This window comes from Canis lupus, chromosome 33 (genome assembly GCF_011100685.1).
Source record: "Canis lupus familiaris isolate Mischka breed German Shepherd chromosome 33, alternate assembly UU_Cfam_GSD_1.0, whole genome shotgun sequence".
Taxonomy (NCBI): Eukaryota; Metazoa; Chordata; class Mammalia; order Carnivora; family Canidae; genus Canis; species Canis lupus.
In genome coordinates, this window is record NC_049254.1 from 8,814,340 (window position 1) to 8,838,316 (window position 23,977).

At 37.5% G+C, this 23,977-nt stretch overlaps 1 long non-coding RNA gene across 1 annotated transcript; it reads left to right on the plus strand.

The window, feature by feature from the left end:
- Nucleotides 1–1,261: 1,261 nt before the first annotated feature.
- Nucleotides 1,262–23,283, plus strand: LOC119867284. The gene is made up of 3 exons (XR_005383046.1): nt 1,262–1,370; nt 3,154–3,305; nt 23,150–23,283. It is a non-coding gene; the product is annotated as an uncharacterized LOC119867284 (long non-coding RNA).
- The last annotated feature ends 694 nt before the right edge of the window (nt 23,284–23,977 follow it).

Below are 23,977 nucleotides of genomic sequence, written 5' to 3' on the forward strand. Positions count from 1 at the left end.
ATGCATTTCAAGATTTGGGCCAGATAATTCTTTGTCTTGGGACTGTCCTGTGCATGTCAGGGTTTTTAGCAGCATCACTGGTCTCTACACGCTAGATGCCATTGGAACTCTGCATCCTTACCTCCAAGTTGTGGTTGCAAAAAAAAAATGTCTCCCGACAAAATTGCCTGGAATTGGGAACTACTGCCATAGATTTAAGAAAAAGAAAGGAGACTTTAAATGACACAGAAAAAAGAAAAGGCACCTGTTGTTTGTATCCTGATTTAAACAAACCAACTATTAAGAAGAATTATGAGAAAGTTGGTAAAATATCATCAATAACTGGATATTTGATCATATTTAGAACTAATTGTCAAATTTGGATGTGTAACAATGGCATTATGTTTATATTTTTTAAAAGATGGTTTTTAGTGATATATATATTGCATGATGTATATTGACATATGGTTAAAATAATAAATCTTGTATTGGCTTACAAATGCAGTTGAGGTGGGTAGGTGAATAAATGGGTAGGTACACAGATGAAATGAAATTGTGTTGAGAATAACTCAAGGAGTTAGTAAGTGATGGTACATGGGGTGGGCTTATCATGCTACTCTCTAACTTTTGTATGTTTTGGACCTTTTTCATAATGAAATGTTTTTGAAGTGACAGTCGTATAAAAATGGCATTTGGACATATTCAGGTAATCCCTAGAAGAAATACCTAAAAAGAGAAAAGGAGGGAGGGGTCAGGGGGAGACTAGGATACTCCTTTTTTGTTAGCAACTGTTTTAGCCCTACTTCCCTATTAAAGCTAAGTGAATCAAATTCTTTGATGAATAATAAAAAACCCTGAAGCCTCTCCAAAATAAAACACTGAAGAGATACCAATGATTTTATTATTTTTCTTGCATAAGATGCAGTTTAGTTGTATAAAAATGTCTATAGGGATCCCTGGGTGGCGCAGCGGTTTGGCGCCTGCCTTTGGCCCAGGGCGCGATCCTGGAGACCCGGGATCGAATCCCACGTCGGGCTCCCGGTGCATGGAGCCTGCTTCTCCCTCTGCCGTGTCTCTGCCTCTCTCTCTCTCTCTGTGACTATCATAAAAAAAATAATAAATAAATAAATAAAAAAATGTCTATATATAGGAGATGGAGTTAAGTGACATCATGAGAAAGCAATGAGCTGAATCTAGAATGTGGGACATGGTGTGTGGCACAGGACTTTCTCCTGAGCAGGTCTGGCTATTCTTTTACCTTTTTTCTTGAACATGTGAAGGGGTTGGGGCCTTCTGAGGAGGTGGGGATTTCTCTCCACTTTCCATAGTTTGTGGTAAGCAGACACAGAAGAGCTGTACCCCTGGGGCAGCCATTGTCTCTCTTCCACAGGGTGAGTGGACCCACGGGGCAGACTGGAGTCTGTACAGCTGATCATTTCTTACTTGGGGGGTGAGAAGTCTTGTCTTTTCATTTCCTGCCCCCCTCCTCATTTTTTTTTTTAATGTCTCCTGGCTTAAGCTGCATTTACCAGTTAGTTTTATCAGAGCCCTAAGTTACGGAGGAAGAGAACATTTGCCAAACTATTACTAAGAACCTTAGACTATCTCTTATTTTGCTATTAATTGTTGTTTGTGTGATGTCTTGGCAGAGAGCCCAGGATAGACAAAGAGTAAATGGATTATGATATCAAAACCCCACCCTGACTTCTAACAGTTTTCATAGTTACAAGCAAAACAAGCATATTTCTTTTGACCTACTATTCCTATTCCTTGTCAGATGCACGATGCTCCGTCTTTTGTGGTAACAGGGACAGCCCAGTGCTCTAAGGAGACAAAACAACATAGTGACTAAAGCCAATGTGGGAGGATAGGCCAATGGGATATGTGCTAGGAAAGGTGTTCTGACAGGTTCTTGCTTTTTGAGGTCTGTTCACCAAAGTTTCCAGGCTCCTCTGGTGCTTAAAGCCACCACTTTTAAAGTCAACTCCTTATGAAAATGCATGATATCTCCAGGAGATTTCTGCTAAAAATAGAAATGTGTTACTTTGGAGCAAGTACACACCAACTCTGTACATCCACAGAGAGCCCAAGTGCAGATTAGTTTATCAGGTTAATTAATATGAAAGGAAGGTCCTTACGAAAGGAATTAGAAAACAGTGCTTTCTATGGGGGCACCATGAGAAGGCTCAGGAAAGCTAGGAGGGTAGGAGAAATGTAAGGAAGAACTTAAAGAAATGCTTGGGAAGGTATGGCCCAGAGAGGGAGATTCCTTGCCAGCCAGGGAACAGCAAAAAATTTAAGTCTAGACCAGCATTGTGCATTAGAACTTTCTGCAGCGATGAAAGTGTCCTGTATCTGCCCTGTTCAGTCCAGTAATTAGCCACATGTCACTATAGACTATAGAGCACTTGAAATGTGACTGGTGTGACTGAAGAAATGAATTTTAAATTTTATTTAATTTTGCTAATTTGAATTAAAATTTAGATAGCCTAAGGTAGATAGTGGCTCCTATATTGGAAAAGGCATGTCTAGATGAAGGATAACAGGGATGAGGAAAAATCACAGAAATGCAACATATGGGGGATCCAAAAACACATTTAGTATGGTATCACTTTATATTTTTAGGCAACAAGCAAATTACAGGCTATATTTGGCAAATTAACTTGTCTAATAAAATATTTGTGTAGGTTAAATAGACTATAGTAAGCCATATTGATTAGATTTGCCATGGCCATTATAATCTTTTTTCTTTTTAAGATTTTATTTACTTAGAGAGAGAGAGAGAACGAGAATGAGGAGGGATTGGGGAGAGGCAGGAGGAGAGGGAGAAGCAGACTCCCCTGCTAAGCCTGATGCAGGGCTTGATCCCAGGACCTCGGGGTCATGACCTGAGCTGAAGGCAGATGTTTAACTGACTGAGCCACTCAGGTGCCCCATGTCTTTCTTTTTTTTTTTTTTTTTTTTTTTTTTGCCCCATGTCTTTCATAATTTTATTTTACTTATATGAATACAGCTGAATGATGGGAAGAAGAACATGGAGAATTATGAGAAGGCGGATTCTTTGCTTAATATTTGAGAAAGGCTGTAATTACTTTTACAAAAATATAATTGCAAATTCTATTATAAACTTTTCTTTAAGAATCTTAATTATGTCTATTGGCTGCTGATGCCTAGATCAAGACATTCACAGGGGCCACAATCACAGTCACTGAACCTCAACTAGAATGGAGTCCAAGGACGTTATCCCCACTGCCCTCACAAGTATTGGCATATTTTGGAACAAGCAGTCAATCCAACCAACCAACCCAGCAACCTCTCGTTTAAAGGTAATTGAGCATATTGGCATAGAAATAGAATTTCCTTTACTGGTATTACTAACATGCATAATGAAAATATTTTTTGGTGGTTTATTTTTTTTATCAAAGCTAAACTGTTCAGAAAGTATTAATTAACTGGCACCAGAAATTTTGCCTAAATCACTTGGTGGCTGTTAGAGGCCATGAAACCTACAAAAGAATGAAAATAATCTCTCTGTTCTTTTTAAAAATTTTTAAAAAATTTTTTTATTAAATTTTTTTTCTCTCCTTTTTAAAAGACTATTTATATTAGAGAGAGAAGGCACTGGTGGAAGGGGCAGAGAGAGAGAGTGAGAGAGAGAGAAAAAATTTCAAGCAGACTCTATGCTGAACGTGGAGCCTGATGTGGGAATTGATCCCAGGACCCTGAGATAATGACCTGAGCCAAAACCAAGAGTCGGTCGCTTAACCAACTGCAACCCCAGGTGCCCCCAATATAATCTCTTTAAGATAGCCTAAGCCAGGGCAATCTTCTGGTATTGTTCAGGAGAAAGGATTACCTTTGGAATTTTGAAATATTCTCCTAATTAAGGTGGTGATATCTAGCACATCATTCCTATGGCGCATGGTTACCCCAGAGCTAGATTTTTGTCAACTCCCTATTTCATGCCATATGAAACCCGTCTGTGCCAAGATTTCTGCATATTTTCTGGAGTTCTTACACACCTGTGGTCACCCATGACTCTGAAATGCTGTTTCCTCTGAATTAATTGGCTCAAATCATGAATCATCTTGCCATCTTGGAGCTGATGTTTCTGTTTTGTACTATGTCACACCAAATTTGAAATTTATTATTTTACTCATTTTTCACAGATTCCTGCCATCACAAAGCATGTGCATAAGAATTAAATATTTCATTTATGTGTAAGTTATGACTTGGGACTCTGAAAATTTCCTTGAGGTCAGTGGAGGTGGAAAGTACTGTCTGATGACGTGTATCAGCTGTCTTCATAAACTGTGCCATTCCATCTGTTTTCAAATGCTAAAAATCAGAGGCTATGTCCAAATATCAATCAAATATTCGATTTTCCCACCTCTTCTGACTTGTTACATGGACAGTTCCCTACCAGACTTGTTTGAAATTTTATTGAGATGCTATTTCAGAATATTTGTGAGGTTAAAAGGACCCTAAATTAATCCCAGAGCCCAAACTTAAAAAAAAAATACCCTGTGTTTAATTGCACAAGTAATTAAACAAGGTTTCAATGAAAAAAAAAATAGCCTAGAAAATTGTTTTCCGAGTATGTAATTTCTTAGGGAGGACAGGTAGGGTAGGTTATTCTTCTTGGGATGTTCAGTAATGAACTATGTAAAGGATTTAGATGTGTTTGTAATAAGGAGCTTAGAGTCTAGACTGCAAAGTTTCTAGAAGCAGGAATAGTTTACTAAATAATCTTTTAAGATATAATTTACTTATGGTAAAATTCACAGATTTTAAGTGTAAAACTGAATGAGTTTTGATGAATGAAACCATTTGTATAATTACCAGACAAATGAATACGTAGAACATTTTCATCACTCCTGAAAGTCCCCTATGCCTCCTTCCAGATAACTGCTACTTTCTGTAGGCAACCATTGTTCTGAGAAATAGATTAATTTTGTGTCATGTAAATGAAATAATAAAAAATGTACTTTTTTACATCTGATTTCTTTCATTCAACATGTTTTAAAAATTCATCCATGTTGTTGAAGGCATAGTGCTTTGTTCTTTTTAATTGTTGGGTACTATTTGTCATATATCTCCATTTACCTAACACTCCTTTTATATTTTCATCAGTGCTCTGCATTCAGATTCTACACAAATTTTTAAATTTTTTTTAAAAATTTTTTAATTTATTTATGATAGTCACACAAAGAGAGAGAGAGGCAGAGACACAGGCAGAGGGAGAAGCAGGCTCCATGCACCGGGAGCCCGACGTGGGATTCGATCCCGGGTCTCCAGGATCGCGCCCTGGGCCAAAGGGAGGCGCTAAACCGCTGCGCCACCCAGGGATCCCAATTTTTAAAAATTTATACTGTTTTTTCACTTTTATTTGTTGGAGCTGTTGTATAGTTTTTTGTTTTTTTTTTTAAATTTAGTGTCCGATTGTTTATTATTACCATTTAGAAATACTCTTATTATTTGAATGTTGACTTTGTCTCCTGAAATCTTGTTAAATTTACTTACAATTTTTAGTAGCCCCATCCCACCTTGAAAACAATTTCTTCAAATTTTCTAGCAAACAATCCTTTCATTTGTAAAAAGAAACAATTTTCTCTCTGTTTTTGATTATAATGTTTCTCATCCTTCTTTCCTCCCTCCCTCCCTTCCCCTTTCTCTCTTTTTCCCTTTTCTTTTCTTTTCCTTTCTTTTCTTCCCATTGCACTGGCTAGACCATACTGAACAGAAGTGGTAAGAGTGGAAGTCTTTGTACGCTATTCTTAGAGGAAAAACATTCAGTCTTTTATCACTGAGTATGTTGTGGGATTTCTTAGTACCTCCTGTCAGGTGAAGAAAGTTCCCCTCTATTCCTAGTTTGCTGGGAGTTTTTATCATGAAAGACACTTGATTTTTGTCAAATGCTTTTTCTACATTATCTAGAGTCACCAAAGCCGCCGATGCCCGCCCCCCGGCTGGGGCCGTAGGGAGGCTGACCCGGTTGGTTTTGATCTGATAAATGCACGCATCCCCTGCTGCGAGGGTTTCTTTTTTTTTTTTTCCTCCTATAAATATTTTCTTTTTATTTATTTTGTGTTTAGAAGTTGCAGTTTTAAGTGCTATTAACAGAAAATACATAACAAAAGCTCCTAACAAGTGAAAAAAATAATTATAAATGCTGGAAAAATTGGCCTCATTAACATATTTACAAACTTTTACTTAATACATATTCCATTGGAAATTAATTATATGACATTTATACAAGCATTAACATTTCCAGATCACTCTGAGTAGTGAGCACTTCAGTTCTACACCTGATCATGTGGCTTATGTGTTTCTGTGTGTGTGTGCTGGCACGCAAATGAATTTTAGCTGGTTAGTATGATGGGTTACATTGATTTTCAAGAAGTAAATCCATCTTACATTAAAAAAGATTTATTTATTTATTTGAGACAGAGAGAGAGAGAAAGGGCAGAAGGAGAGAATCCTTAAGGAGACTCCCTGCTGAGGGTGGGGCCCAAAGTGGGGCTTGATCTGAGGAATCATGAGATCATGACCCAAGCCAAAACTAAGAGTTGGATGCTTAACCCACTGAGCCACCCAAGCACCTCCAACATTACATTTTTGGAATGAACCCTACTTGGTAGTGGTATATTCTTTTGTATATATTGCCAGATTTAATTTGCTAATATTTTGTTAAGGACTCTTGTGTTTATGTTATATTATGTTTATATTAGGTATATTGATCTGTAATTTTCTTATACTGACTTTTTCTGGTTTTGGTATCAGGATAAGGCTGGTCTTGCAGAATCAGTTGGGAAGTGCTACTTCCTGTCCATTCTCTGGAAGATACTTGTAGAATTGATGTTATTTCTTCTTCAAATCTTTGGTAGAATTCACCAGTTGAAATCACCTGGAGATTTATAAACTATGAGTTAAATTTCTTTAAGAGATATAGAATCATTCAAATTATGTATTCCAGGCTAGATGAGTTGTGGTAGTTTGTGTTTTTTAAGAAATTGGTCTATTTCATCTATTTTGACCAACTTACATGCATGGAGTTTGTAATATTATTATCCTTTTGGTATCTGCAGAGTATGCAGTGATAGCCCTTATTTGGCCTGTGGTATTGTTACTATGTGTCTTTTCTCTTTTTCTTTTTCAGTCTGGTTAGAGGTTTATTAATTTTATCATGGTTTTCAAAGAACCGATTTTGGATTGGTTTATTTTCTGTATTATTTTTCTATTTTCAATTTCATCAGTTTCTGCTCTTTATTATTCCTCACTTTTGCTTGCTTTGGGTATGTTTGGCTATTTTTTTCCTAGTTTATGGTGAACTTTTAAAATTGTTGATTTGAGAAATTCTTTCTTTTCTAATATGTTTTGAATGTTATAAATATTCCTCCTCACACTTCTTAGACTGCATCTCACAAATTTTAATACATTGAATTTTCATTCTCATTCAGTTCATAAATATTTTCCAATTTCCCTTGTAACTCCCTTTTTGGTTCCTAGATAATTTAGGGTTATGGTGTTTAGTTACCAGATATTCAGAAATTTTCTAGTTATCTTCCTGCTATTGAATTCTAGTTAAATCTCATTGTGATCAAAGAACATATTTTATATGGTTTAGTTAGCAAAAACTTTTTCAAAGTTTGTTTTGACCCAGCATATGGCCTATCTTGGAATTATGTTTCATCTGTATTTGAGTAGAATACGTATTCATCATTTGGTGAAATTTTAAAAATGTTAATTAGCTCCATTAGTTAATAGTATTGTTCTGTTCTTCTATATATTTGCTGATTTAAAACAATCTGTTTGTTCTATTGACAACTGAATGAAAGTGTTGAAGTCTTCAACTGCAATTGGAGACTTCTCTCTTAATCTATCAATTTCTGTCTCCTGTATTTTAAGGCTCTATCATTAGATAACTTACATTTAGGATTTTATGTCTTCTTGGTGAAGATACTTTAATCATTAGGTAATGTCTTTCTTTATCCTTGGTAATTTTTCCTTGCTCTGAGCTTCCTTTATTCTGATATTAATAACCAGTCTTACTTTAAAAAAAATTAGTATCTGTATGCTGCATCTTTTCTATTTTTTTATGTCTAATTAACCTGTTATTATATTCAAGTGGATTTATTATAGTGTATAGTGTGGGTGGTTTTGTTTTGTTTTTTTTTGTACATTTTGAAATTTCTATTTTTAACTTGATATATTTAAAGCATTTACTTTTAAGGTAACGGTATATTTGGGTTTATATATATGTTTAAAACAGTTGGGGTCGGGGTGCCTGGGTGACTCAGTTAACAATTGACTTTGGCCAAGGTCATGATCTCAGGGTCCTGGGATTGAGCCCTGTGTCGGGCTCTCTGCTCAGTTTTGAGCCTTCCTTGTCCTTCTCCCTCTTCCCCTCCCTCTGCTTGTGCTCTCTCAAATAAATAAATAAAATCTTAAAAAAAATTAAAAACAGATCTACGGTTTTATTATTTTTTCTGTTATTTTCCTCTGATTTTTGTTCCTCTATTTTTACTTTCCTGTCTTCTGTTGTAATATCGGAATATTTTTTGGCGTTCCTTTTAATCTATTGAGTTTTCAACTATAAAAGTATGTGTGTGTGTGTGTGTGTGTGTGTGTGTGTATTTTAATGGTTACTCTAGAGATTAGAATATATTTATTCTTAACTTTTCACAGTTTATTAGAATATTTTTTTCACCCTCACATGGAATGGAGTAATCTTGCTACCCAATAGATTCCTTACTGTTGTAATTTTCATATGTGTTATACTCACATATATTGCGATCCCATGGGACAATGTTATCATTTTTGCTTTAAGCCATCATGAATATCTAAAGAACATAGCAAAAAAGTAGTCTCATATTTATCCAGATAGTTACCATTTCTGTTGACTTTCTTTCACTTCCATAGTTCAAGTTTCCCTTTGAGATCATTTTTCTTCTTTCTTCAGATCTGTTAGCACTTATTCCCTAGTAAGTCTACTGTTGACAAATTCCTTTAGTTTTTTGTCGTCCAATAATGTCTTATTTTCAGCTTCATTTTTGAAGAATATTTTCACTGGGTGTAGAATTCTGAGTTGACAGTTCCTTTATTTCAACACTTTATGTCCTTTAGGCATTCATAGTTTCTCATGAGAAATCTGTGGATCCTTAAATTGTTGTCCTCCTCCATGTAATGCACTTTTTTCCTCTAACTGCTTTCAAGAGACTTTGTTTTTAGTTTTTAGAAGTTTGATGATCTTACGTTTCAGCATAAATTTTATTTAGTTTATCCTGTTTTTGGATTCACTGAGCTTGAATCTAAGTTTATGTCTTTTTCCAAAGTTAGGAAGTTTTCAGTCATTATTTATTCAATTTTTCTTTACATCTCATTCTTTTCCCTTTTCTCTTGGAATTTAGATGGCATGAATGTTAGATCTCTTGATTTTGTTCTCTAGGCCTATGAAGCTCTGTTAATTTTTTAAAATATTTTTTCTCTTTTTGTTCAGGTTATGGTAATTTCTATTGATCTCTCTTCAAGTTTATTAAGATTTTCTCTATCATCTCCATTTTATTTTTGAGCTCATCAAGTGAGTTTTTTTTTTAATATTGTTATTATATTTTTTAGAGCTGAAATTTCCATTTGGGTCTTTTTTACATATTCTGTTTCTATGCTAATATTTTCCATCTTTCTGTGTCTCCTGAGTGCTTACCTTTACTTCTTGAAGTGTGGTTGCAATAGCTGCTTTATTTATTTTTTAAAACTATTTTATTTATTTTATTTATTTATTAGAGAGAGAGAGAGGCAGAGACACAGGCAGAGGGAGAAGCAGGCTCCATACAGGGAGCCCAATGCAGGACCAGTTCCCAGGACCCCAGGATTACGCCCTGGGCCGAAGGCAGGTGCTAAACCGCTGAGTACCCAGGGATCCCTGTGACTCTAGATCTTATTTAAATCATATGGGATTTTTTTTTCCCCCTTCAGCAGGCCATCAGCCTGTTAGATTCAGGTCCTACTCACCATCTGTGGACTGTGACTCTGTGTCAGGTTAATTTTCGAAGTCTGCATAATGCTTTTCAGATCCATCCTGAGTATCACCAGTGGCCAGTCTGGGATCTAGTTTATGATCTACCTTATAGTTTATTTCACAGAATCTTTGGAATGCTGTTTGGAATTAGAGCCATGCATTCACAGCTTTAAAGTAGCCTAATATCTCACACACAACTTTATGGAATAATTTTTCTAGCTCTATCCTATCTTTGAAGTCCCTGTCCCTTTCTATTTTCTAGTATCCATACTTCTCCTCTATTCCTTTGGGAAGGGCTTTACTCTCCCCACTTTGTTGCACACTTCCTAAAACTGCTTCTCTTCTCCCTTGGGGTTAAGCAGTCATTGGATAGAGAGGGAAAAGCACATTGTTGGCTCCACGGTGGGACTTCTTGGATGCTGCAGTGATTTGTGCACTTAGTAATTTAATTGCCTGATAGAAAAACAAATCAGCATGCTTCGGAGGGACATAATAGAATCCAGAGTCTCTATAATATATCATTCAGTACATCTAGCATATAATAACATAGGCAATTAAATTATGAGATGATAAACTGAAATTTGATTTTAAGTTTGTCAGACAGAAGATTAGTTTTCAGTTTGTGTGAGTGTATCAATTTATCCTGTGTAAAACAGCCTACACAGATTTGCGGAGTGCGATTATGCAATCATTGGGATGCTTAAAAATATTTGGAAAGAGGAGCCTGTAGAAGATTGCATATCATGTAGTACAGTGGAATGAGAGACTTTGATTATTGTTATTTGGGGGAGCAAAGGGAAGACTCCTGAAGTCTTTAGTCCTTTTAATGTGTTTAATAAAAAGGCAGAAAAATTAGTTTTCCCTCAAATCACAAACAACCATCTCTAAAATTATTAATCTCACTATTTAGCTTCAGGGTAATCTCAGAATGCTCAATGTGATACCTGAATTGCAGCAGGTATTTGCACAAGTAAACTTCCTATAAAGTCATGACATTGACAATGCTTTACTCCCTTAATGGGTTCAAGTTCTGGGCAGAGGTAACAAGTCCATATTTAATAGTTAACAGGGCCAACTAAAGATCAAAATTGGCCTACAAAAATTACAGTTCAGCAGGAGGGAAGAAACATTTAATTTTCAAGTATCTTTTAAACTGGAATGTACATTTTTCAGTTAAATGAACTATAAGCACTTTATGGTGAATCCAACAGCAATATTTTATCTAATTATTTCTTACAGTAGTCATTTTCAAGCATTAGTACCTAATGTTCACATTTTTCAAGCTGTAGTAATGAATACTTCAAGGTGAAAGTCTTAGAGCTCCAGAGGTTTATGAGTGAGAAACAATAAAAAAAAAAACTTCTCAAAATAGTGATCTTAATTTTTGTTTTAAAGTAAATGAATTGCTTTTTATTGAATGGTTTAGAATCATTAGTTTCTTTTTCATCTAATTTCCAAGGTATTCATGATTTTAACTGAACCAAATCACCATACCCAACTGTTTCTAAAAAAATTACTCTTCAACAAAAAAATTACTCTTCATAGAAGAGATGAACATTTCTTCTCAAATGATAATATTATTTCGATTTATAACTATGCGTAGAAAGTTTGGCTACAGATTTCATTGCCAGAATATTTACTGGTCAATAGACTTTTGAAATAAATCAGTTTATTTCTATTTTTATATCTCAGGGACCTCATCATTTAAGATGAGCTTTAAATCTTTCAGATAACATAAAGTTAACTGATTGGAAGTTTATGATGCCCTAAAATTTAGATTTTTAGCAACTCTCTTACAGTTTATAAATATTATAATAAGAAAAGCTACGTCAGGCTGGTTTTAGTCTTTAACTTAGAAGCAACAACTATGAGGCTTCTTGCTATGCTCTGGAGGAAGTTCCATTGCTTTTTTCTGTTAGGAAACACAAGTTGATGATCTATACATTATTCCACAGTAATGCTTATTGTCCTTGAAGTCTTAGGTTCTGATGTTTTGATTTTCTTGAAGTATTGCTAGTTGGTCTCCTAATAGCTGTTTAAGGCAGTCATTAAAAAATGCCCTGGTCATTTGATAGACTAATCAGTTAATTTCTGACAGAGATACAGTTATAATGAAAATAACTCTGTGTGATGAGATGCAGAGTGAATGGGTGGCCCCAACTTACAGTTATTGTGGAAGAGCTCTCTGAGTGGGGCCATTAAAACTCAGACACGAGTAACAAACGTGAGGTGGCCTGTCAAAGAAAGAACCAGGAGAAGACCATGGCAAGAATATGGGAACAGAAAATAGAAAGGCCCTCAGGTAGGAAGAGGCATTGTGCGCTTGAGGGATAACAAGGAGACCAGTGAACTGGGATGAGTAAAGGGGGAAAACCCTTCAAATGAGCTTGGAGAGGTAGGCAGGGCCAGATTATGCTTAGCCCTGCAGGAATTCTATATTTATTGACATGGAGCATTGCCTAAGATGTGGTTGAGTAAAAAAATTTTGTTTCAAACAAAAAGAGCAGAAAGATCCCCTTCATATAAAACTGTATGTTTATTTCCATACATGTCTATAGGCACAGAGGTGCTTTGGGATGTATGTTCAGCAAAATGTTAACACTGGAAATCTCTGGGTGCTAGACCTCAGGTGATATTCATCCTCCTTTTTATATTTTTTCTGTACTATTTTAATTGCTTACAAAAAAACAGGAATATACATTCATGAAAAATATGTTATGGCTTTTTTCAATTAAGAGTTAAAGTTAGGGATGCCTGGGTGGTTCAGTGATTGAGCATCTGCCTTTGGCTCAGGGTGTGATCCCGGGGTCCTGGGATCAAGACCCATGTCGGGCTCCCTGCATGGAGCCTGCTTCTCCCTCTGCCTATGTCTCTGCCCCTCTCTCTCTGTGTCTCTCATGAATAAATAAATAAAATACTTAAGATAAAGATTTAAAGTTAAAACAACATTGACATTACTATGGCTTAGAAACTCATGCAAAGTGGGGAAAAGGGATTTATAAAAAAATATTTTGTTGTATTTCATTAACAAATGTAGTGATAAAATGACCTATACATTTTTTGGGTTTTCATTGAATGTGGAAGACAGAAAAAAATTCAAAAAATCTAGACTGCACAGGATACATATAATTAAAAACTCTCTCACTATGTACTGTTAAAAACAAGACAACAGGCCCCAAATGGAGTCACTTATGCTAAGCTCCATGTCACCAAACCCTAAACTTTATTATAGTCTTGGCTTCTCCCGGAAATGGAATCTTAAACCAGTTAGTCAGAAACCATCTAGTGAGCATGTGTAAGGTAATCTGCTTGATAGACCCCTGCCACCCCATAAAGGAAAGTGAGTTTACCACAACCAATCCCCCTTTTGCAAGTATAACTTTCTTGTCTTGCTCTGTTCTATGAAAATCTTCATTTTGCGCAGCTTCTCAGAGTTCTTTTCTATCTGCTAGATGGGATGCTGCCCAATTTTATTTTGAATATAAGCCAATAAGATCTTTAAAATGTCCTCAGTTGAATTTTGTTTTTTTAACCGCATCAAAATAGAGTTGGCCACATAGAATCTGCAAAGTGCAAAAATGAATGTTAAAACATTAAACATAAAAAGGATAACTAAGGAAGGCAGTGGAAAAGTAAAAAGGATAAATAATATTCAAACTACACTTTAATTTGATGACATTCTTTTAATACAGATTTTTAACATAATCTATACTAAGTAAACAAAGGTTGTGTGCAAAGAAGGTTGGGTTAAATTTTCATGGGTTTAAGAATAAAGTGTGATCACAAAGCCAAAGCAGAAAGAGAACAGAGCCTGTGCCTTCATAATAGCATGGTCAGACTCAGCCAGTATTTCAATAGTCTACCAAAAAATAAATGGAAAATCTTCCTTGGATCTACATCTCCTATTAAATTTTTTCATTTTTTTCTTCTTTGTTACTTTTTTTTTTCTTTTTACCACATTTATTCTTTGTTCCATCCTCATATATCTGTGGTATCCATGGAGTTCTGGTACAGAGAATTCACTTGAACCAGTTTTGTATTTGGCATGTAACAAGTTCCATGGAAAACCACTAGGATAGTGTTGTTATTCCAACATTGGCCTACTTCCATAATCTGATGGGAATTTAATTTTTCCTGGCTATAAAAAGGTAGCTTGGATTTCATTCCATATATGGAGAATAGACTTTTCTGTCTCTATTCAATTAAGCAAATGCCTGTCTTTTGGCAAGGAAAGAGAAACATTAATCATTTCCAGTTCACCCATATCAGGATGTTTGTTCTGGAAAGACAAAGATTCAATTCATATCATTCTTATTATGGCCTCCAGGTATTTTCTCTCTCAACATGGATGATTCTAGAAACCTCAGAAGGGGTTATTTGTAGATACATTCTGCTTAGAAGAATAGCACATGGACAATAGCATAACAATGCTTTGACAACGCTTACAGATAACCAGCTGTTTGCATTGGTCTGCCATGATTAAAGTCTTCCATTTGTTATAATAAATCCTGTCTGATGGTGGTCTTTGAGGCTTCTGCTTGTTTTTGCCCTCCTTCCCAGTCTCTATCCCTCCAAATGTACCACATTGTTGTCAGGGTTGGACCTTGTTTCTGCTCTATTGAAATTCACCCTTCATTTTTCAACCTTAGCTCTGTTCCCCCATCCTATAGGATTGCACCTAACTTTTTGCTTGTCTGGGTTTCACAGGCTTAGATTTGACTCTCAATTCTTGTCCTAGTTGCTGCTACAGTTGGCTTGGCAACCATCATTAACCTAGTTCTCTTTTAGACTCTGTTTCGGTGATCATATAAGTAGAGCTGAGGCTGGCACCCAGAGTACAAAGGGGAGATCCAGGTAGAAGCTGGATTAGGCTATGTGGAGAAGAGGTAAAACTGTAAGGAAAAGAAATGAAAAACATGAAAATTCATCAGTAAATGTCCTTATACATACTTAGTTTTGTCTTCAATAGAAGACAAAGGCTCATGCTTGTGAAGAGCTGGACTGGTTACCAGTGACTATGCAGCTCAGCATCAAGAGGAGACAAAATTTTCCCATCAAAGGCCACAGGTGTTAGCTGAGTATGCCTTTTTCCTAGGCAGTTCTCACGACCAATTAAGGATCTTTAAAGGGATTGTGATATTTGAAATTACTTGTTAGCATTTCTGACTTGCAGATTCTATTTTCAGGAGATTAACTCACTATTTAATTAAACCAGTTAGGAACGCCTGGGTGGCTCAGTGGTTGAACATCTGCCTTTGGCTCAGGGCGTGATCCCAGAGTCCCGGGAATCAAGTCCCACATCAGGGTCCCCTCGAGGAGCCTGTCTCTCCCTCTGCCTCTGTCTCTGCCTCTCTCTCTCTGTGTCTCTCATGAATAAATAAATAAAATCTTAAAAAAAATAAACCAGTTAGACTCCCATTCAAATGGTAGTGAGATTACCTTTATTATATTCTGGAACTAGACATAATACTTGTTTAGACCAATAAAAAAATGGTTCATTCGTATCTCCTAGTATGTTCGTATCTCTGTGTATGTGTATGCCTGGGTATATTTTCGGATCACAGTCATCAACATATTTTCGGAGCACTAGTTCTGCAAGATGATTTCCAAACGTCACACTGGCTTTATGACATTTCCTTTCTTGAAGATTTATAATACCTATTATTATAGTATATATATACCTAGAGAAGTCTCTAGAAAGTCCCAAAGTAAAGAGATATTTGAACTTGTGTGGCCCAGATATTCTCCAACATCATTTGACCATGAAGTGTTTTTTTTTAGGTAACAATTAATAATATCTTAGTTCTATAAATGTTTGGGAAATACTGAATTAGATGATATTTTCTGAAGGATTTGGATGCCTATAATGGCCTAATGTACAGAGGTGTACAGAGGAATTTGAAAATTCCTCTGGAATTTTCTGCCTGGATGGCTGGAGAGGCCATCCAGAGGATGGCCTCTGGAAACTGGCTGATGCCAGTTTCAAAGTTTTTGCTGGCTTTTTAAAGTTTAATTGGGATACCTGGGTGGCTCAGAGGTTGAGCATCTATCTGCCTTCGGCTCAGGGTGTGATCCTGGAGTCCTGGGATCAAGTCCCGCATCGGGCTCCCCACAGGGAGCCTGCTTCTCCCTCTGCCTGTGTCTCTGCCTCTTTCTGTGTCTCTCATGAATAAATAAAATCTTAAAAAAAAGTTTATCTTAGTCAATTCCATTTCTCAAAGCCTTGATCTGCTGAGGCACTTTAAGGCCACCAGAATATAAAATTCTTTCTATGCAGGTAGCAGATAACAAAGCGGCTTGCTAAGGCCTTTTTTTTTTGTTTTGTTTTGTTTTGGTCTTTGTATGTTTTTAATGTAACTGGAATATTCCTTTTCCTGAAGTTGTCTAGTCAGTTCTATCAAGAAAATCAATAAAGTTACTTCTACCATTTACCATTTCATACATGGTGAAGTTAGGACCAAAAATATACAGCTTTTTTTTTCTAGAGACATATGCTCATCTCAGAAAAAGATAGATACAAAAAGTGTTTCTCAGGTATCTAAGGATTCCAATCTTTGGCAGTATTTGCAAAAGACAACAAGCAACATTTCATATGACAAATCCTTCTGGTGCCATAAATCACTCAGTGAAGAGAAATTTGGGGCTATTTAGATTAAAACTATTGGGAAAAAAGTTCTGATGTTGATCTTTGCCTGGTGAAAAAAAAAAAAGAGCAGAGGACAGGGTTATTAATTAACTTCTGTAAAAGACACTATGGTTCAAAGCTAAACTTAAATTAGGGCCAGATATGCTATATAATTAAGTGCTTACCTAGATTATTACCAGGATATCTTGCCAGGAGATTTATTAACCCAAAGACTACTTCTAATCTCCTTTTCCCCTTCTTTTGTAAAAAAGCATAATTAAAAAAAAAAAAGCCATAAGAACAACAAACACCAAAGAACTGGTCTGGGATGAAGCTGAAATCTTTATTAAGAACATAATATAGGGATCCCTGGGTGGTGCAGCGGTTTGGCGCCTGCCTTTGACCCAGGGCGTGATCCTGGAGACCCGGGATCGAATCCCACATCGGGCTCCCAGTGCATGGAGCCTGCTTCTCCCTCTGCTTGTGTCTCTGCCTCTCTTTCTCTCTCTGTGACTATCATAAATAAATAAATTTAAAAAAAAGTAAAAAAAAAAGTAAATCATTATAGTTTGTTTGAAGTTAAAGCCCCAGATACTGTCTCCAGGTTATACTGTACATGTACAGCTTTCCAACTTAGCAGAGAACATAACAGCAGTGACTTGGAGTAATCTGAATTAAATGGCACAGACTGGTGACCTAGATAATAGAAATTCCCTTTTCCCTTCTTATTTGTCATTTCAGGTCAATATCTTGTTTGGAAATCAGCTACATAAGATAACTATTGTCTTAAAAGAATTTTCTTTTAGAAGTTTTAGTGTAGAAATGTTTTAGCACACAGAAATGTGGAGCAATCTTAGTATTTTTGCCAATCTTAGTATTTTCTTTCCATTCCTCCTTTTTGCTCTTGAGTTATTTCAAAGCAGATCCCAGAAATCATGTCATTTTGCGGCATGCATTTCTGATAAGGCTTTTTTTTTACTCCATAACAAGCTATGCCATTACTCAATCTGACTAAATCGAAAACAATTCCTTAATATCATTTAATACTGAGTCCATATAAATATTCTTTATTATCCTCCCAATTTTTACCCTGACCTAGTGCTAGATCATCTCTCGCCTGCCCTTGACTCACTTCTGTGAATGAGTAATCACTCAAGAAGGGGACGACGGAGAACATCTTTGTTCTTTTTTTCAGTCCAGAGCAACAACTTAAATCCCTCATTTTCCAGTTTCCCTGATTCTGAATTTTGTTACTACTACTTAGGGCAGTGTTTCAATAGCCAAGAAATGAGAGTAATAAGCCAAAGATGAAATTCAGTAATACATTCTGCCTAGAGTATCCTTCCCAAGCCCCTTGGGAGGCACATGAGCAGGAAATGGACTTAGCTATTGGCTATGAAGATTTCCTCATAAGGAGAAAAGTGTTTTCTTCTCATTAAGATGACATGTCTGTTTATATTATCAAGTGATCTATAAGTAGCCTTAGTTGTAGTAGGTCATTAGTTCCTGCCTTCAATAAATCTTTAGTGCCAGTTGTGTGTGAAGCATTGTACTAGTCAAGAAAATACAAGATTCAAGCAAAAGCACTGTAGAGAAAATGAAGTGCTGTGAAAACCCAGAAGCAAACCAGTTTTTGCTCGGGTTGTTGACAAACAAAAAGAGCATTTGACTTGAACCTTGAAATACGTCTAGAATTTGAATAATTGGACAGGAAGAAAAGTGATTTTGGGTGGAGGAAAGAGAGTAAGCAAAGACACAAAGGAAGGGAAACCGAAACACATCAAGTAAATAATGAGGAGATCAATGTGGTGAATATGATACACTTCAGGCCAAACATCATGGAATATTATGACTAGCTGTGCGGCTAGGTGCAGAGGTTATGTAATCACCCAGCAAGCAGAGATTCCAGTAACTGCTCTCAACCACTGCTGCCAGGAACCAATAATCAGGCAGTGTGTTTAGAATGTCAAGACAGTGATTGTTAATATGTGACCAACCAAGAGAACTGATGCATGATAGAGGCATCTGGTACAATGTGATATAATAATTAATCCTTCTAGATAATATTTTACCTCCTAATCTAAACTAGTGGTTGGGTCAATAGGCAAACAATCCTACTGTTCATTAGAGCAGAACTTGGCAACTTCAGGAGGCTTGAGAAGTTGAGGCTTTATCAAGTGAAGTTTCTTTTGCTATGGGGCTGGATCTTCCTTTAGATCTTTCAAATGACAACCTCATATGGTTTTTTTCTTTTTTTTTTTTTTTTTTTTTTGCTTTCTTTCTAAGGCAAAACATCAAAACTATGTCATTAACATAGTTTACATATTAAAGTCTTCTTGACCCCAACCCAACTTACAATTGCTATTATCTATGAGCTAAAGAATAGGTTCAAATGGGGATGCCTGGGTGGCTCCGTAGTTGAGCATCTGCCTTCAGCTCAGGGCTTGATCCTGGGATCCCGGGATCGAGTCCTGCATGGGGCTCCTTGCGGGGAGCCTGCTTCTGCCTCTGCTATGTCTCTGCCTCTCTCTCTTTCTGTGTCTCTCATGAATAAATAAACAAAACCGTTAAAAAAAAAAAAAGGAATAGATTCAAATGATGGCAACATTGCTGATTTGGGTTTGGTTTGCTGCTTTTAGCACTGAACTAAAGTGTCCTAGATCAAACAATGACTTCGTATCACATTGTCCAGTGTCCTAGCCCAGGCCATTTGCTTTATATGGCCTGCGGAAAAGCCCTTTTAAAAGAATTCTTGAACATCAGCTAGAAAGATATTCTCAGCTAACATGTATCATATGTTCATTATGTACACAGCACGGTGTCAAGTCTATCATGGCTCTCATGATTTATCCTTATAACATTATCTGATTTAATCTTTATAACAACTCTATGTGGAGGTTGATACAATTATTTCCATCTCATAGGTGAGGAACTGGGGCTTAGAGATGAGTAATAATTTACACCGGGTCACATAGCTAATAAGTGGTAGGGCTGGTTTTTGAGCCCTGCTAATCCATTACAGCAGGCCAAAGCCCCTGAGCAGGGATGGAAGCCTGTGTGTTGTGATGAGAAACAGACTGGAAGAGCCCATTGCTACCCTCTGTCTCTTCAATTTCCACCCAGATCATCCTGTTTTCTTGCTTCTTGTTATTTCTTATTCTGAATCTTCTATCTCCTTGTTCCTGTTTATAACTAATTTTTAAAGTTTATAAATTATTTCCTCTTTCACTCATGATTTACTTCTAGAGTGCCAGCTTTGCCTGCTAGAAAATTAGGAAAGCTAGCAAGTGAATGAATGAATGAATGAATATAGTACAATATGATAAATGTTGGATTAAGGTTGCTCTGAGGGCACAAAGATGGGGGAAAAAATCAAAATTTGAGACCTGGGAGATGGTGTTTGAGTATGTCTTGAAGGAACAGAGGTTGGACAGGTGAGGAAGTAGGAAGAGCCTTCTAGGCAGTCACACTAGTGTTTGTATAGTCATTGAGTTGGGCCAAGAGTCAGACACAGCTGAGATCTGCTGGTCATGGGGGAAGGCTGGAGTGAATGCAGAGTGAGTGCTTCCCAAGGTGGTTAAGAGATGAGTTTAGAGAGAAAGGCAGGGGCCAGACCCTAAAGCACTTGGGTGCTAAGTTAGAGTCTGAATGTTTCAAAGTTATAGGAAATCATGGAAAGGTTTTAAGTTGGGGATATGCATAATTTTGTATTTTAAAGATAGCATTCGGGCTGGAATCCTCACATAGCCAAGTGTCCATTTCTAGGCCTGGGAAGGGACGACCTAAGTTTGCACCAAAGTTGGGTGCTACCTGCCTTGGGAGACTTTAAATCCCTTCATTACCCTGTGGTCTTCCCTCAGGGCAGAGCTCAGTCTTCCATCCTAACGCCTGATCTCACAAGTCCTGCTCAGCTGGGTACGAGGCAGCTTTTGTAAAATGGTCTTTAAAGGTGGGATTTATTATTGTAACCACTCTGGCCTACTTGCTGGACATGAGATGCTCAGATTTCACACTTCCTCTCAACTCTCCCCACTGACCTTCTCATGTCTCTCTAGGTTCTGGGTTACTGAATTACCATGCTGAGTTTTATGGTTGTTTTGTTTTTCTCTGCTATTACTACTGAAGTCTAGGGGAATTCACGTGAGCTGCTCTATAGACGGCAAATCCGCGGAGGCAAGTGGGAGGTTGTGCTGCTGGGGCAGAAGCATCAAGTAGCATCAAACTAGCCACACCCAACAAATAATTTGGGAGTCTTTAGCCAAGCTACTATTGCAGGCAGCTTAGAGCAATGAGGGTCAAATATTTTTTGCTTGTGTACTGCTTACTTAGGTACCACAACCTCCTTATACACTTTGAAGTTGACACCTACAATTTTTCATATGTTTCAGGAGTTGCAAACCTAATTTCTAGTGTGTTGTACATAATGAGATTTGAAATTGTATTAGTTATCACGGTCTATTTTAAGCTGCTAAAACTTTTAATGCATGCAAAAGCTCTGCATTTTTACATTCCCTCCCCACATTTTATGTTTCTTCATTGGCCTTGAGTCTCTGTGTTGGTTTCTGGACACTAGATAAAACAGCTACCCCTTTCCAGCCTTGACAGACCCGTCTTGTGTAAGATGAACCTTGTCAATTAGCCAGACTGAGCTCCTGTTGTCTCCCAAAACTTCCTGATGGTCCAAGCTGCCCTCTTTGTTCTTGTGGCTCCCAGCAGATGAAGAAGGCACTAAGACCCATTAGGGTTGTAGTCAGCACCTGGATGCAGGCTGATTAGGAGCCAAATTGGACAGCAGCTGGAAAGCTGGGAGATGGGCTCCCTCTGCACTGAGCCTGAGTGTATAGCTGCTCAGACATGCCTGTTCAAAAGCTGTTTTGTTTTCTATTATCCCGTGGGATTCACCAACACGTGGCTTGTTGGCTATCAGAGGTAGGTGATTTGGGGGCTGGCCCCTGCAGTGGCAGCTGGGAAAGCTGGAGTGCTAGATGTGTGCACAAGCTTTTTTCTAGGGACATACTAGTGACTTTGTTTTTTTTTGGAATGAACAGGAGGGAGAATGTGGAGAAAGTGTTCACCAGCTCATTCAGGCTCCAGGGAGGATTGCCGTCAGTACCTGGATGTGTGCTAACTAAAAGCTGGACCTTCAAGCCATGGCTTGTGAAATACGCCATCAAACCCTTTCCCGTAAAATACGGGGAAATGGGCACTTTTGCCTGTTTCTTTTGCACTAAGGCCTATAGTGAGTCCTCACATGCCCGTTAAGAATTGCTTCTTTGTTTGCCATAGTCTTTGGGGCCTCATGAATGCAAGACTCTTTGACTATCAGAAACAGGCAATCTGGAGGCCTGTTCCTCTGGTGGCAGCTGAAAAAGCTGGGGCACCAGACTTGTGTACAAACCCCTTCCAGAGGTGACCTGGTTTTATTGTTGGAAAGAGCTAGAGGGAGAAGGGAGGACAAGTGGGCCTCAGGCACTCCGTGGAGGATCTGAGCCCTCAGATGCGTGGCTAATTAGAAGTCTGACCTTGAGGCAGCAGGTTATAAAGTATGCAGTCAGATCCTTTCCAGGGAAAGACTGGGAGATGTGCATTTTTGTTTGTCCCTTTCACGCTGAGCCCTGGAGGATGGGCAATGTGAGCGCTTGCACCCATGAAGAACTGGTTCTTTGTTATAGTCCTGTGGATTCTGTGGGTCTTGTGGACTCAAGTCCTGTTGTGTGAATCAAACCCTTCATTTTTCAGGGAAAAGCTGGAAGTTAGGGGTTCCCTCCGGTTGTACAGCATGGTGCTGGGGGTAGGGTTAGGGCAAGAGTATGTCTCAGCTTTTGCCACCTGTTTCCTTGTGGGTATTTTCTCATTCAATCCATTTGTGGCCACCACTTATCCAGTTTCTGAATTTCTATCGGAAGGAACTGTTTCCTCTGCAGTTGTACTCTTGGTGTGTCCATGGGAGAAAGGAAATTTAGGAGCTTCCTACTCACCATCTTGGTTCCTCCCTCTGTCTGATGTCAATTTGTTTGCTCCGTGAACTTACATTTCTATTCTACTCTTCCTTCCTAATTTTATCCTAACATATTTTCTTATTTTTGGAAATTTAATTACTTTATCACAATTTTCTATCACAAATATATATTGGAACATAAATTATTTTTTAAAATGTGACTATAAGACTAAATATTTTTTAAAAGATCATTTATTTGAAAAAAAAAAAAAGATTATTTGAGAGAGAGAGAGAAAGAGAGAGAGAGAGAGGAAGAGGGGGAGGAAGAGGGACAAGCACAGAGCCCAATGTGGGATCCAATCCCAGAACCCTGAGATCATGAGCTGAGCCCAAATCAAGAGTCCAGCACTCAACCAACTGAACCATCCAGGAGCTTCATGACTATAAGACTTAAATACAACAAATAAGCAGCATACAAATGACTAAAACAGAAATCCTTTGAAACATAATCATTTGATATAAAAATCAAATCTTGTTAGCAATGCATTTTCATGAAGCTGGATAACTGCTATTATTTTTTTTCCCCCAGTTGCTTCATGTGTCTATGTATAGATGATCATGATCATTTTCTGGAACGAGATAGAGTTCATCATTCATTTAATGTCTGTTTTTCATTTTCATAAATGTAAGTATTAGGAAGTTTTGTTTATATTAAAAAATGGCAATAGCAGGAATGCCATGACAGCTGGCTGGAGCAGTGGGAAATGCACACTGTTAGCAATCAGGACACCTACTTCTGTTTCTGACATACAAATAACATGGTTTTGGACAAATCACTTGCTAATTCTTGGTTTATCTATAGATTGGGTGGGGGGGGGTGGCCTAGAGGAGTTTTAAGGCTCTTTAGAGCTCTATCATTCTTTAATAATATGAAAAAAAGGCAGATTAAAACCACTTAGGCATTATTACATTATTAGGTAGAAATATATGTATAAAGAAGTATCAATAAATGGAAGTGATGGAAGTATGAAGTAAGCCTTGCTTTCAAGGTGATTATAATCAAACTAGTGTTACCAAATAACACTAATAAAATAGGGATTAGATTGCATGTGTTTAAATGTTAAGTGTTGTGATTACAGACACAGGCAGTTGCATTAAAGATTCAAGACAAGTCTCTTCATGGCACTGAGCTCTGTAGGGACTTCATGGAGAAGATGCATTTTGAAGGTGACTTTGGTGGTCCAGGTGGTGTAACAACATGAGAGAAGGCACAGAGGAACCATAGATCACAGAAGCATATTCTGGTGGTGGCAAGGGGACTGGGGGTGCATACTGTCCACTGAAGGGAAGAGGGGCTGAGGTAACAGGCAGAGTGCACACAGATAATTGAGGTCTCTGAGAAGCAATTAGAGATAAT